This window comes from Triticum aestivum, chromosome 6B (assembly GCF_018294505.1).
Source record: "Triticum aestivum cultivar Chinese Spring chromosome 6B, IWGSC CS RefSeq v2.1, whole genome shotgun sequence".
Taxonomy (NCBI): domain Eukaryota; kingdom Viridiplantae; phylum Streptophyta; class Magnoliopsida; order Poales; family Poaceae; genus Triticum; species Triticum aestivum.
Window position 1 is genome coordinate 471,576,146 of NC_057810.1, and position 14,831 is coordinate 471,590,976.

The window sequence follows — 14,831 nt, forward strand, 5'->3', positions numbered from 1 at the left end:
CACGCAGGTCATACAAAAATAAAGACAACTCCTATGGCTCCTGCCGGTTGTCATACTCATCGACATGCAAGTCGTGATTCCTATTACAAGAACATGATCTCATACATCACAATATATCATTCATCATTCATCACAACTTCTGGCCATATCACATCACATGACAATTGCTGCAAAAACAAGTTAGACGTCCTCTAATTGTTGTTGCATCTTTTACGTGGCTGCAATTGGGTTCTAGCAAGAACGTTTTCTTACCTACGAATAACCACAACGTGATTTTGTCAACTTCTATTTACCCTTCATAAGGACCCTTTTCATCTAATCCGCTCCAACTAAAGTAGGAGAGACAAACACCCGCTAGCCACCTTATGCAACTAGTGCATGTCAGTCGGTGGAACCTGTCTCACGTAAGCGTACGTGTAAGGTCAGTCCGGGTCGCTTCATTCCACAATACCGCTGAAGAAAGAAAAGACTAGTAGCGGCAAGCAAGTTGACAAGATCTACGCCCACAACAAAATTGTGTTCTACTCGTGCAATAGAGAACTACGCATAGACCTAGCTCATGATGCCACTGTTGGGGAACGTTGCAGAAAATTAAAATTTTTCCTACGGTTTCACCAAGATCCATCTATGAGTTCATCTAAGCAACGAGTCATGGGAGAGAGATTGCATCTACATACCACTTGTAGATCGCGTGCGGAAGCGTTCAAGGGAACGGGGATGATGGAGTCGTACTCGCTGTGATCCAAATCACCGATGACCAAGTGCTGAACGGACAGCACCTCCGCGTTCAACACACATACGGAACGGACGACGTCTCCTCCTTCTTGATCCAGCAAGGGGAAAGGAGAGGTTGAGGAAGAAGGCTCCAGCAGCAGCACGACGGCGTGGTGTTGGTGGAGAGGCAGTACTCCGACAGGGCTTCGCCAAGCGCTAACGGAGGAGGAGAGGTGTTGGGGAGGGGAGGGGCTGCGCCTTGGATCGGGTGTTCAGCCCTCCCCTCGCCCCTCTATTTATAGGGGAAGGGGAAAGGGGGGCGGCCCCCTCTAGATGAGATCTAGAGGGGGGGCCAGGGAGGAGGCTTGCCCCCCAAGCAAAGGGGGTGCGCCCCCCTTAGGGTTCCCCCCCAACCCTAGGCGCGTGGGCCCAAGGGGGAGGGGCGCCCCCAGCCCTCCAGGGGCTGGTTCCCTGCCCCATGCGGCCCATGGGGCCCTCCGAGAGGGGTGGCCCCTCCCGGTGGACCCCCGGAACCCTTCCGGTGGCCCCGGTACAATACCGATATGCCCCCGAAACTTTCCGGTGTCCGCATGACAACTTCCCATATATAAATCTTTACCTCCGGACCCTTCCAGAACTCCTCATGATGTCCGGGATCTTATTTGGGACTCCGAACAACATTCGGTAATCACATACAAGTCTTCCTAATAACCCTAGCGTCACCGAACCTTAAGTGTGTAGACCCTACGGGTTCGGGAGGCATGCAGACATGACTGAGACGGCTCTCCGGTCAATAACCAACAGCGGGATCTGGATACCCATGTTGGCTCCCACATGCTCCTCGATGATGTCATCGGATGAACCACGATGTCGAGGATTCAATCAACCCCGTATACTATTCCCTTTGTCAATCGGTACGTTACGTGCCCGAGACTCGATCGTCGGTATCCCAATACCTCATTCAGTCTCGTTACCGGCAACTCACTTTACTCGTACCATAATGCATGATCCCGTGACCAAACACTTGGTCACTTTGAGCTCATTATGATGATGCATTACCGAGTGGGCTTAGAGATACCTCTCCGTCATACGGAGTGACAAATCCCAGTCTCGATCTGTGTCAACCCAACAGACACTTTCGGAGATACCTATAGTGCACCTTTATAGTCACCCAGTTACGTTATGACATTTGGTACACCCAAAGCACTCCTACGGTATCCGGGAGTTACATGATCTCATGGTCTAAGGAAGAGATACTTGACATTGGAAAAGCTCTAGCAAAACGAACTACACGATCTTGTGCTATGCTTAGGATTGGGTCTTGTCCATCACGTCATTCTCCTAATGACGTGATCCCGTTGTCAATGACATCTAATGTCCATAGTCAGGAAACCATGACTATCTGTTGACCAACGAGCTAGTCAACTAGAGGCTTACTAGGGACGTATTGTGGTCTATATATTCACACGTGTATTACGATTTACGAATAATACAATTATAGCATGAATAAAAGACAATTATCATGAACAAGGAAATATAATAATAATACTTTTATTATTGCCTCTAGGGCATATTTCCAACAGAAATGCCATGCAAACTAAGTACAACATGTTAAACGCTCGATAAAGAAATCCCTAGTAAAAAGTATATCATTCAATATACGTATACATGTATAATGTTAGAGGCACTTGATCCTTGGCAAGTAGTACAGGGGAACATCAGGAGAAGAAGGAAAAGTTGGAAAACATGACCGGCCTGTATTAGCAGTTCATGTGCGCTTGTAAATGAATTAGTGAGTTCAATGTGGCCCATCCTTCCAGATATAGAAAATATATGTTGATATTTTAAATAACCAATAAATTTATCTGCATCATGCAACATAAAATTGAAGCCCAATAAGATTATGAATAACACACAGATGGAAAGCCTACAATGGATTTAACACACAAACATCTCAAAACTGCTACTGTCCTCCCTAGCATATATTCAATAACAGATGTAGCAAAGATTACCTTTGACTGCAAAAACGTTTACTTTTACTGGAAATTGTTGAGTTCCTCCACCACATATGTACACATGCAGCTATCCGAAGTGAAATTCTGTTTTCTGTAGCACTCAAAGTATCACAAAAGATATTTAATGATGTCAGTTTTTTTCTTGAAGAGACCAAGGGGAATAAGGTTGAGCGGGGAAGACGTACATGATACATCATCCAACGGCTGCAAAAAATGAATACCACCTGGTAGAAACTAATCACACATTTAAACGTCTAAGCAAAGCAGGACATGCAACAAAAAATCCAAAGAGAATAATACCATGGCTTTAATGCCCCAATCACTATTCAGGGGTCTTGTATCAGGCATGCCGCTGCTACTGTCACCACTCCTGTCAGATTTTTCTGGGCTTCTCCAAGCTGATTACCCAGGATGCCCCAACTTTTTTGTTCACTGTTTCCTCAAAATGATTTCTGCACTCTCCAAAACAAAATTATTATGAGTTTAAGCAAGTCATAATTAACTTCAAGTTTAGAAGATCAGCACTGCTAAGCTTTCCACTAATGTATTGCAAGAGATGCGGCAAAGATAAACCAATGCAAATTAAGGATCTCAATCATCTCAGACAAAGCACTCCGATGAAGCAAATATGCCAAACCATGAATCGTATAGGTCAAGAAGCTTTACTCATGTCCACTGACGGCGCCTCACTGACGACCATGCCTGGTGGTTGGTACCATTGTAGTCTGCACAAGCAATCATCATCACACGCAACTTCTGATCTAATTAATTAGAGTGCTCTTTCTCATCCAGCTGAAGAATATCTTCCCCTGAAAAAAACTATACAAACTCCCTAAGTAAAATAAAACCAAAGGCATAGACAGAAAAAATTTCTTCCATGTCAACTGAAGCTCGATGGAAAAAGTAACTTCTGATCTAATTAATCAGAGTGCTCTTTCTTATCTAGCAGAAGAATCTCTTGCCCTGAAAAAAGAACTGTACGAACTCCCTAAGTGAAAGAAAACCAAAGGCACATATAGAAACAATTTCTTCCCTGTCAATTGAAGCTCGACAGAAAATGCTACCTTCAACCAATCAATTATTGCCCAGTGCCTTTGAAGAACTATTGCTGCCTCAGGCCCTGAACTTTGTCCACCTGCTGATTTCTTCTATGGCTAGGGAGCATGCGTTCTTCTAGGGATTGGTCACATAGGAAAAAAAATGGATCCCAAGACTTAGTAGGCACAAGTGATCTTTGGGAAAATAAATGGGTTTCGCAACCTCAGAAGAGGCATAAACGTATGAAAACAATCAGAAACCATATATTGTCAACAAAGGGCATTCAAGTATCCATGATCTCATGAAAAAAAGTATCCATGATCTCGAGACAAAGCAAATACAATCAGTTGCTAGATCCATGAATAACTCATTATCACTGAAGAATTAAGGAGTCAGCATGAACTACCTAAAGCAGGGAAGACCAAAAAGAATGCCAGATTAGAAGGATCAGTTTCCCCTAAACAGCACATTGGGTGGTAAGAAATGTATCATGCGCATGGAGTGAAAATATACTTAATGCAAACCTTTGAACTGAAAATCTACACGGATACACTTTTTAGGCAAATGCAGCGAAATACATGTGAGCATTATATAGACGTACCAAACCATAAGAAGCAACCAGTTGAATATCAACATAAACCAACTCTCATCGCCCCTCGCCTCTAACTCTCTACATAACTGTAGCATTCTGTTGCTTAACAAAAATAATGATTGCATGTAGGCCTGCAGATGCTACACCCAGAAAAGAAAAAGTGAACAGTTTTCACAAATCTTAGCATGGCAATGTGAATTTAAATTCAATATAATAAAAAATGAGTCACCCAAAAGTGGATTTAAAAAGATTCGCATGGAAATGTCACGAGGATTGCTTCCCAATCTTTAGAAACTGAAGCATGTATCATCATCAATTCACTTACACAATTCAATTTTATATTTCAAGGTCATTTGGACACATCAATGGAACACCACATACTTATATAAGGTTCATGTTTGCATAAATAAACCACAACTCCTAGAAGTGCAAGGCATCAGAAATTCATGTATAGAACACTGAAACCCAAAATTAAGTTGCTAAATATTGAAAATATCCATAGCTAAATTGTCCAACTTTCTGACACATTACCCACTGAATTCCTTTATAATTCAAACAACTGCATCCAGTAGCAGCAGCAGCCGCAACCATCCAAAATTCTCTTGAATACAACCTTGTGCAATCGCTGGTGTGTAGCTCAGATCAACACTAAACTACACGGGGCTCCAATTTCAACCAGAGAAATCTAATCCAAGGTAGCAAATTAATGGGGAAGGGAGAGGGGATGTACCTTACGTGTGAGGAAGAGAGGGATTAGGAGATGGAGAAGATGTAGACAGCCCAAGAGATCAGGGAAAGAATCGTTAGAGAGAAGGCCGAGGGGATAAGGCACACGAGGGGAACGGACGAAGGCCGACGAAGGCGACGACCGAACGTCGCTCACTTGCTCGACCCCGAGTGCTTCAACCACGAGGGAGGAGAGCTCCCTCGATCCCCGACGCCTCCGCGCACCCGAGTCCCACCTCAGCCGATGGCCGGCGAACCACCGGCAAGCAGCAGCAGCAGCAGGGCTGAAAAATAAAAGAGTGTGCATGGTGTTTTTTCTTACAGAATACTTTTATATGCCCTGTTCTATTTTGCTTCAGGTTTAGGACTATTTGGTCTGCTACATAATCCATGTTTTCAACTGCAAAAATTTATTTTTATTATTATCATATTTACTATTTGTCAGTAGTAATACATAACACGTCGCTGGTGAAAAGCCTACTGAAAAGATTAATTACTCAATAATGTTGTCTTAAGAATCAATTTTTTTTGAAAAGTTCTATGTTCACCACTGTTGCCATCTGTTCCTATTTGTTGTTTTTTCCTATGGCAGTTTGGAGCAAGTGATTGGCCTATAATCTAATTAATATTCAGGCTTGCTGAGAATTTTTTACTATGAGATAAGTAGATGATCATTTAACCCACATCGAAAATAAAGTAGATTATGGTGACCGAACTGAGCACACGCTGACTTAGTGCTTCGACCCTTCATGTTTATTATTCACTAAATCTGGTCCTTCCATTACTATTGAACTAAATTCAAAGTTGTTGCTATGTCAATTCAGTTGCCTGCTTGCCATAGTTTATCTCCCTATTTTGTGCCCTGTTGATTAGCTAATTGGCATGAGAAAGAAACATTATGCATCTACATGTATCTTATCTCTCTGAAGTCATAAAATTGTAGTGAGATGCAGTGCCCACGAAATTGGCATGTTTAAATATAAAATTATTTCCTTTAATGATGGATGAGACCTTTTAGCTTAGATGGCATGTTTTTGAATCATATATATATCATAGCTTTGTGAAACGGACTTACAATGCTTTATGTTTTTAGTCCTAGAGTTATACATGAGCATTCATTTTGCATCCAGCGATGAATATCATTGTTAGATCAAAGGAGACTTTCGGAACAAAGGTGTTTTTCAGAAAAGCAAAAAGAAAATGGCAGACAATCTATTTCAATAAAAAGCTACTCTTCCATAAAAACAGATGAAGAACGCTAAGGTGCCTTCTTCACGTCTGAACTTCATGCTACATAAAGAACTAATCAGTTTAACCTTATTATCGATGTATATTAAAATTAGATACAAAAAATGGTGCATAATGGGATATAAAGCAGGTTGTGCCCTTTTTCGCCCGGTGCAACGCACGGGCATTCGTACTAGCGATATTCAAACACGTTTTTTTTATTTTGTGTGAACATCGAGGCCATCACCGGGGAGGGTGAGAAGGAGGATAAGCGGCAACACAAATATGATGCCTTGCAAAAATAAAGGAGATGGACCTATTGTGATCTTGAATGATGGTTGTTGGGTTAAGAGCGTGTGTTATGTTTTCTTTTCCGTTGCAACGCACGGGCTCTTTTGCTATCTCTACCTCTCTATCTCTACCTAATCTTTCCCTACTAATAAAGCACGGAGTGCTTCTGGTCGTCCGTCATGGTCATTTTACAAAAAAGCCCCTTTGTTTGTGAGAATTCAACCCGCAAGTCCTATCTTAAGTGGATATCTGAGAAAACGTTTCGTTTTTGCACAAAACACCCTGGCGTTCGTTTCTAGCCCAGATCTGGCCCGCCCAGGCCCGAGTGCCGCCGTCACCACCAGCGCCCGACCCCGAGCTCCTCCTCCCGTGCGCCTCCTCCCTGGCTTCCCTCGCGCGTCGTCCGGCGACCGGCGCCGCCGCCGCCGACCACCCAGGTCACGCCGCCGCTTCCATGCCTTCTCTCTCTCTAATCTTCTTGTCTCTCCTCTCCAGGAGCTCAGCGCCAGCGCCATGGATGTCCAGTCCTCGAGCTCTCCTCGGAGATTCAAACGCCGCCACGGGACCTCCACCAGCCAGATCCGGCGCCTACCTCCCGGATCCGCGCTCCCTCCACCTCCTCTACCCGATCCGGCGCCATCGAACCCGCCAAGACCTCCACCATGGAGTTCCTATAGCTCGTCCCCTGCCTCCTCGTCCTATGCTCGAGGGAGACGCCCCTCCAGCGCATCCAGGACAAGGCCCACCGCCAGCCGGTCGTTGTTGCACTCACCGGCGACCTCACCCTCCCCTCTGCACTACCCTCCACCTCAACTGATGCTTCTCACCAACAGGGATATATTTAGCTGGTCATAGCTTGTGGATGTTCTCTGTTAATTTTTGCACACAAGGTGTTTGTGTGTTTGTCCAAGCCAATGTTCATGAGCTTTATCTTTGTTGTGAGTACTGCATCTTTCTGTCCATCTGATTGTTCCATGTTATACTATCTGTTGAAGAAAATAAATCTGTATTATTTACCTTGATTTTTCTGATTGTAGATAAATGACATGGCTGAGAAAGTCCCTTCAATGAAAGGAGGAGGAGTATAGTCTTGGCCATGGCTGGGAAGGAAGGAGAACATGTAAATTGAGGATTTTTCAGAGAGATTAGGACTGCTTGATTTATCAGAGAGAAAACCTTGATCAGGAGCTTTGTCGATGCAGGCCTTCATGCTGGACCGAGGAGGAGAAGAAGGGGGGCACGTCGAAGGTGCCGGTGGAGCGCGCCGTCGAGATTGTTGATGACAGCGACACGGGCGAGGCCGGGGAGGAGGTCATGGTTGATGCTTTACTGCCTGAATATGTTGACCGGGAACAAGAGGGTAAGATGGATGTGAGGGCGGAGGCGCATGCCATGGTGCAGGATGTTGTGGAAGCCTGATTATTTGAGGAAGTGACAGCCACTGGGAGCATGGATCGACAGACTAGACAGCAGACCAAGTCCATTGATCGGTTGATTCAACAACGAAGGAAGAGGCGGAAGGTTATAAAAACGAGCTTGGGGATTTACTGACCTGAATCTTAAACAAGGCCGCCCTGCTGATGGACTCAAGCTCCAGGTTTGCTCCTAGCACGTCTTAATTAATTACATTGGCTTGACAAAATGTCTAGCATGATGGATAATGAATTCATTCTGTGATGCCACATAGATATGCAAAGTCATAGTCCTGCATGTATGGACATCTACTGATGCATACAAGCCGATCGACGGGCACACACATTAGTAAGTTCTGCTACTAGCCTAATCAAGAGCCTTTTATACAACCCCGCAAAAAAAAGCCTTTTATACAGCCTTGCAGATTAAAAATGAATTGAATTATGAGCATCTGACAACTACGATCAATTTCCTGGTTATACTTCCTGAAATAAAGGTGGCCGACCAAATGAAAGGATGGATGCTTTCCTTTATGTGAGATAATGTACATTATCTTACTTGATCTGCAATGTTTCTTTGGTAATTTTTTATGAAAGACACATGACACATAGTTTGCTGGATAGGTCTAAGATAAATATTTCAGTTATAGGAGGATATTTTTAAATGGGTAATACTATTACTGCCATCTGCTTGGCCTGTCGTGCTTTCGGTAGAGCTTTCATATTTCAACACAAAAAAACAACAATGCAAGTTGGGACCATAATAGCACACACATCCTGAAAGGAAACATCAGTTGGGAGTGCTCAAGTATTCAGTTTCTTGGATGATGTATTATGTTCTCGCTTATCATGTACTCCCTCTGTAAACAAATATAAGACCTTTTATATAGATAACTAAAGTAGTGATCTAACAGGTCCTATATTTGTTAGAGGGAGTATGTTTCTAGATATCCGTCAACTCCAATGTTTCATTTATCTGCTCTCTGAATATGAAGAAGATAGGCTTGCAAAGTAGCTTTTTATGTGAATAATGTGACAAACATTTATGTCTTATAACTGCAAACATTTTTTTGTTTAGTCCGTCACCGAGCAAATGTTTGGGAGTTGGAAATTATTTGGATACACATGATCTCAGCAAAGAAATATTCACACATACTACAACCAAAGGACCTCCTGAGGGTGGTCAGGAAGAAAAGCCAAAACCACCAGACGAAGGGGCGCTGGTCTCTGGTTCTTGGCGAAGGCCACCGCAGCTCATCTCCAAGACCTCTGCTGTCGTGTGTCCCCCAAGTTCTTCACCGAATCTCCTCGCCCGCTGGCTACTGCTCTTCTTCTCCCTCGAATACATCTCTGCTTCTGATCCTCTGCTGCCGCCCCTAACCTGCTGCTTTTGGTCTCTGATGCTGCCCTCGACTGCTGTACCTCTCCTTCTCCAACGAATTGTTGTTCCTAATCTTCTCTGAACCCAAACTGTTGCTGCTCCGCTTCCTCTCTGAACCTCAGTCTGCTGCTGCTTCTCTCATTCAGAGTAAACCAATAAGCAGGAATTTTTGTGGACTTCTAGGTCGTTTTTCCTTTGGTAACAGTTATTGTTAGTTCTAAACAATTTTTCAGTGCCACGATTAGGCTTCCAAGGGTTCAGACAATGATGAAGAAGCCTTTTATATCACACACTATATAATATCATGGAATCACAACCTTATAACAACTAATTTAAGAGGCTATGTTCTGGTTTGCTGTATCTCCACCAGTTTGGGTTGGTCTGATAGCTAACCTAAACTGAATAGGGAATAAGGAGTACTTTAGTTGGTATTGAAAGTGGTATGTTTACTTTCAAGCTGAAAATCTTGCAAGTTTGGTCCTGGGATATTTAATGCTCCCTTTTCTTATTATCTTCCAATCATACTATACATATTTAGTTTTTTTACTTTCTCTTGACAAGTGAACTGAATTATTCATGGAGAATCTGGTTATGGCAAATTTTATTATGGAGATTCATCCGATGTAATAGAATAGCTTTATTTGCTAAAATCAATACATAACTACAGTGTTGTATGGTTACAACATGTAGAGTTTTGCAAGTGAGAGTTACAGGAAGTCACTATTGCAAGATGGCATTCAGTTAACACACGTACAATCGACTGATCACTGTATCTTTTTTTGCTAATTTAATTTGAAAAAGCTATTGCAAACAATTTTTTCTTCTGAAATCATATACTCTGTTTATTTCTAATGTGATTTTGTTACTGTTTGTATGGCATTTCTCTGTCTAAATTTTTTGTTACATAAATCAATCTGCATATATGTGTGCAGGCTGTGAATCGACAAACAGCCCAGAAAATATGGCATGCTACATACCCTGTGACAGTACATTATCAGAAATACTTATATTTTTCATAAACGCATCTCTCATCCATCATGACATAGATGTGATGCGTTGCAAGTGTTCTTTTTCGTTCTCTCGCGATGCGTCGAGTACATGATGGATGGTCTAATCGTTCAGTGTGTCATGTGTACTCAGTCACTTGTGTCATCTTCAGATTTTAGAAGTCAAAATTCTAGCTTTAGCTCTATATTTAAGAATTTTTCTACGGAAAATGCAAGAAAAATAAAGCGTCCTTCTGCTCTCATTCTGAGGAAGTTCTGAAAAATTGAGGCATTTGTATGAATTTCTATTCTTCATTATAAATTATCCTTTCAAGTTTAGAAAATAAAACATGATATACTCTGTATGTCTCTGTTCTACACTACCACTACCATTTTATTGCTGCAAAACGCCAATGAAAAAGTCATTACTATTTTCCACGTTTTTATACAATCAAGCTGAAAGAGCAATAAAATGATCTGTTTTTGTCATCGCCTCAGATCTTAACGAAAGGCAATGTGCTTATAATGTACATCTAGATAACAATAATGTGTTTGGGAATGATTCATTTGTCGACGGCCAGCATGTGGGGTGTGAGGGACGATACTTATATCACTTAGTGGCCAAGGGAATGACATCACAAAAGTTTATCTAAAATCCTAGGAGAAGATGGACACATGTTCCTATATTGCTTCTCTACAATTGCTTTCACCATTTGATCATCCATGTAATTTATAGCATCCATGCATAGCTTATCCTTATGCTGTTTGTATTCACTTATTCCTTTTGTTGACATAGCTAGGAGGCTACTATGAATGTCACATAGATTGTAATTTAACTTCCTTACAAATAATTAACATTCAAACATTTCAGTGGAGGAATCTCAAGACTTAGGAATGGTGCCCCGACAATTGTGAGCGGCACAAAGGAAGGGCCGCCATCACCAAGGAAGTACGTTGACAATTGTGGACTCCAAAGAGGAACAAGCTCTATATTTAGTGCATTGAGTTGCTATTTTAAATTCTAAGAGGTGTTGAATTTTGTCGATTTCTAAGACATTGACTCGGAAGAATTATTATTTTGCTTGATGTAAACTCAGATTAATTTGTCATGTCATTTGAACCGAACAACCTTTTTGTGACATCACTTCATGATTTTTGTGGGATATATTTTTTACAGGTAGATTTTTGTGTGATATTCTGTCTCTTCCATGTACTAAGCGGACATATGTTGCCTGCTTATTTTTTTTATCTATCAATTCGTTATATGTTGTCAAATTCCACCGAAGTGCATATGCCAGGATACACAACATATATTTAGATCCTCCACCATATGACTTAGAGGAGATCCAGGAAAAGATGGAACTCAAAATCATCTCTGGTTATAGTTAGAAAATGCTCATCGGCATCTAAACATTTTTCAGTGTATAATACAATTTAAGTCAATGTACCCAGAATGAAGCATGACCAGCTGCTACGGTAATTAGTATCGGTATGTTCGTCCAGCCATGGCTATTACGGGCGTGGCAACGAGCTCACACAACCATCAATCACTGGAGGAAGTTGGGTTTTACCAGCTGGAGCAACGAGGGTGCCATCGGCAGCTCCGAGTTGCAGCGGGAGCCACCGGTCCGCCGCGCCGTCAGCAGCAAGAGCCGCCCGGCCGAGCCGCCAAGCTGCTGCGGGAGCCGCCGCGCCGGGCCGCCCAGCTGTGGAGGGTACCGCCGCGCCACCACCAGCAGCGGGAGCCGTCACTGATGGGGGCCTAGGTCCGGTCGTCGTCCTTCCTCGGCTCGTCCAGTAGCTTCTCTCTTCAGAACAAACGTGTTGTTTCAGTACACATTGTATATACTGTTTTCCTGTTTTATTTTCAATTATTTATTTGCGGGATACTGCTTTCTTATTTTGCTACTACCTAATAGAAGAAGTCATGTAGAGCATCTTCATCTATTTTCTTCACGTGTGATTTATTTTTACTTTTTATAATTGTTTATGAATGGTGGACAAAAACCCGCAACCTTCTTCCGCTGCCCGAGCTCCCGGAGGAGCCGGCTCAGGCTGTTCGCCGGCTCGGAGGGGGAGGCCTGTGGGGGCGGAGGGGTCTGGTCCGCGGCCACAGCCACGACGAGCACGTGGACCCGGCGCCGCGTGACGGCGAGATGGAGGGGGAAGGGCGAGAAGGTGAGCGCCTGGAACGCCATCGCAGGTGGTGCATGGGGAATGCAATCGCTTGCCGTCGTCGCCTTCAACAATGCAACTAGGTTGGAGAATGGAGATTATTTGGAATCTGAGTAGGGAGAGGTACGAGACACGTTTTTTTCTCTCTCTTTCTGATTGTTGGCTACATACATAGGTATTTGAGACAAGACCAAATGAGCGGTGACTAGCATAGTAGGACGCAGCAAGAAGCAGCGACGACTCTGAGCTAGCTGCTAGCAATAAACACCCTCCACTCTTAATAGACCAAACCCCAAAAAACAGTGCAAAATAAAAAAGACATGAACTATAATATTCCGAAAAATGACCGTCACCATAAAAATAATTCCATCTTCAAAAATATTCCTGAAAATCTGAAAAAACACCTTTTCAAAGTACAAAAATGATCATGTTTATTGAAAGAATATTCCATACACAACTACTATTTCATAGGATGAAATGAAAATGAGGAGCTGAAATAGGTCATGATAAACATTGTTAAGGTACATAAAAATTTCATGGTCCGAAAAGAAATACTCAGTGTAACCTTATTTTTAAGGTTTGATCAGATTAAAAAAGTGTCGCATAATGGCACATGGAGCATGTTATATTTAATTTTTTGCCCGGTGCAACGCACGGGCATTTGTACTAGTAATAATAATAATAATAATAATATATAATATAATATAATATAATATATATATATATATATCTTTATCTTTACCTATATATATATATAATAATAAAGCAAATTGGGTTTCTGGTCGTCCGTCATCAACTTTTACAGAAAACACCCTGATTTTACTGATAATCAACCCGCAATCCTATTATCCAGTCAACCTGAACCGGTACGGGCAACAGAAAAGAAAAAAAACACCCGAGACCCACGACCTTGCCTCCCATCCATCCATCGCGCGCCGCAACCGCCGGCCACCACCCATCCGGCGCGCGCCGCCGCCGGCCGCTCCTTCCGCCGCGCGCCGCCGTCGCCGGGCCCACCCTCAAGTAAAGGGAACCAAACAAATTTCCTACAGAGGAGAAGGGAACAGAACAAATTTCATCCGAGGAGAAGGGAAAAGAACGAAATTTCCTCCGTAATGTGGAAGAGGGAGCAAAGGAAAGTGAAATGGAATGTGAAGGAGGATAAACTCCCAAGTGGAACAAGCCGAACGCATCGATCTCCCTAAGATAGAGTGGTCGTGGTTGCCTTGGCGCTCGCGAGCTAGCAACTTCGGAGCAGAGGAAGAGAGGGGGGGCCATCGGCCCAGGCGCTGCGGTCGGGAACAAGGACGAGTCCAGCAGCTACAAGGAGATGACCGTGTCGCTCCTGACCGGCACCGGGAAGTTCAACATCAGCGACTTCGTGCCGGCGCTGTCGTGGCTAGACCTGCAGGGAGTGCAGGCCAAGCTGCGCCGAGTGCACCGCCAGTTCGATGGGCTCAACACGAAGCTGCTGGTGCCTGGTGGAGCACGCGGCAACGGACGAAGAGCGCGCCTGGGAGGAGGGCCGGTTGGACTTCGTGGACATGCTTCGGTTGGTGGCTTGGAGCAGGCCGGGGCGAGGCGGAAAACGCGAGTGCCGAGCAGAGGACGAAGCAAGGATGAGCGGCGCGGGATCGGCCGGACCTCTGGGGGGCGTGTCGCAGGTGGCAGAGGCTGTGGGCGGGGCCGTCCGAATCGGATTGGAGGCGAGGCTGCTGGCCGGATCCGGAGCGGGCCGGCGACTGGGGCAGGACGGCCAGATCAGACCCATGGCAGAGGAGCTTCCATGGCGCCTATGGGTTCCTCACTGATAAGGGGTGATGCCCTGGCTCTGGCCAGCCACCACGGCCGCGCGCACTCCAGGAGAGTGGAGTGCATCGTCGGCACAACACATGTAGAAGAGGAGGAGCAACACTGGGTGATAGTGGCTGGAGAAGAGGAGGAGTAGCGCTGAGTGAGAAGAAGGAGTGACGATGTGGATAAGGCAAGCAGATGGGTAGATGGATGAGAAGGAGTGGCGCTGGCCGGTCGGTGCTTTTCTTTAATAACGAAACAAATGGAATTGGTCTTGTACCGGCCAGAAGCTACTGGATGCATGCGCTAGCATCAATTACAATTTTTTATTTTCCGGAAGAGCGACGATTATTACTTGCTGTTGTTTATTGTTACTTGATGATGTTTGTTGTTACATTATATGTACGCTCTTCTTTCGAAAGAAGTGTCATAAATTTAGTACAACTTTGTACTATAGTTAATACAAAATTAAGACACTTA

General features: G+C 43.9%; 2 long non-coding RNA genes and 1 pseudogene across 2 annotated transcripts; 2 read left to right on the forward strand and 1 right to left on the reverse strand.

Annotated features, from left to right (window-relative positions):
* Nucleotides 1-2,439: 2,439 nt before the first annotated feature.
* On the reverse strand, nucleotides 2,440-5,042 carry LOC123134247 (uncharacterized). Its single transcript, XR_006465596.1, has 3 exons — nucleotides 3,396-5,042; nucleotides 3,030-3,181; nucleotides 2,440-2,820 (listed from the first exon to the last, which is right to left on the reverse strand). It is a non-coding gene; the product is annotated as an uncharacterized lncRNA (long non-coding RNA).
* Nucleotides 5,043-6,908: 1,866 nt separating this feature from the next.
* Nucleotides 6,909-11,523, forward strand: LOC123137529 (uncharacterized). Its single transcript, XR_006468336.1, has 5 exons — nucleotides 6,909-7,541; nucleotides 7,641-7,723; nucleotides 7,806-8,200; nucleotides 8,291-10,376; nucleotides 11,254-11,523. It is a non-coding gene; the product is annotated as an uncharacterized lncRNA (long non-coding RNA).
* Nucleotides 11,524-13,318: 1,795 nt separating this feature from the next.
* LOC123137528 (flavonoid 3',5'-hydroxylase 2-like) lies at nucleotides 13,319-14,526 on the forward strand (annotated as a pseudogene).
* The last annotated feature ends 305 nt before the right edge of the window (nucleotides 14,527-14,831 follow it).